Source organism: Nannospalax galili, unplaced genomic scaffold (assembly GCF_000622305.1).
Source record: "Nannospalax galili isolate Female #2095 unplaced genomic scaffold, S.galili_v1.0 scaffold325, whole genome shotgun sequence".
Lineage (NCBI taxonomy): Eukaryota > Metazoa > Chordata > Mammalia > Rodentia > Spalacidae > Nannospalax > Nannospalax galili.
Window position 1 is genome coordinate 469,160 of NW_008355159.1, and position 962 is coordinate 470,121.

General features: G+C 71.6%; 1 protein-coding gene across 3 annotated transcripts in view; it reads left to right on the top strand.

Annotated features, from left to right (window-relative positions):
• The first annotated feature begins 368 nt into the window (after positions 1–368).
• Positions 369–962, top strand: part of Rai2 (retinoic acid induced 2) — an 83,028-nt gene continuing 82,434 nt past the window's right edge. Inside the window, exon 1 of one of the 3 annotated variants that reach the window (XM_008852204.1) lies at positions 369–602. The gene's annotated coding sequence lies outside the window, so the exon portion shown is untranslated. The remainder of the gene's footprint in view (positions 603–962) is intronic. The other 2 variants (XR_607936.3, XM_029555608.1) reach the window with 2 other exon arrangements.

The window sequence follows — 962 nt, forward strand, 5'->3', positions numbered from 1 at the left end:
TGGCATTTTAGGTTGATCACTGGTCCTTCCTACCTCCCATGTTTCCATCAGCCAGCCACTTTCCCTCTCCTGGGCTCTGCTCTGTGCTTTTCATCCTAAGGTCTAGAATGGTCCCAGCTCTCAGGGAAGCTGCAGAGTCGCGGCTCCTCTGGCCTCCTGACAGGCTCCCAGGCTCCCACACACACATCCCTAGCCTTTGGCTCCCCTTCCTCCTGTCACCCGCACCACCCACAACCACGCCCTCCCCGTGGGCGAGATCACCTGTCCCTCCTCCTCCGCCGCCTCCTCGGGTACCCTTTCGCCCCCCTCCTGCTCCTCTTCCTCCGCCACCTCCCCCAAGCCCTCCCCTTCCCCGCCTCCTCCCACCCCTTGGTGTATATAGTAAAGGCCAGACGCCGCACGCAGACACACACTCGCCCGGACACAGGCGCACACACGCTCACGCACAAGCGGCAGCGGCGGCGGCGGCGACAGCAGCTCCGTGACAGCGGCTACCGAGGCTCCCACCGCGGTGCACCCCCTTCAGGCGGCCGACGGCGAGGCCAGACCAGGAGAGTTTCCACACCCGTGACCTTCCTGGAGGCGGTGGCCCCAATCGCGAGGTAGCTGCCGCGGCGCCCCCGTGCGGGTCGAGGTCACCCGGCCCTCCCCAGGCGGACCTGCCACCGGGACGCAGAGGAAACGCTGGGCTGGGCGCGCCTGGCGGGGCCCGGCGCCTGGGGAGGGGCCTGCTCTCGAGGGCGGACGGCGCCCGAGGCCGGGGACAGCGGGGAGGGCCGGGCGGGGGCGGGACGCCGCGGCGCCCCCGTGCGGGTCGAGGTCACCCGGCCCTCCCCAGGCGGACCTGCCACCGGGACGCAGAGGAAACGCTGGGCTGGGCGCGCCTGGCGGGGCCCGGCGCCTGGGGAGGGGCCTGCTCTCGAGGGCGGACGGCGCCCGAGGCCGGGGACAGCGGGGAGGGC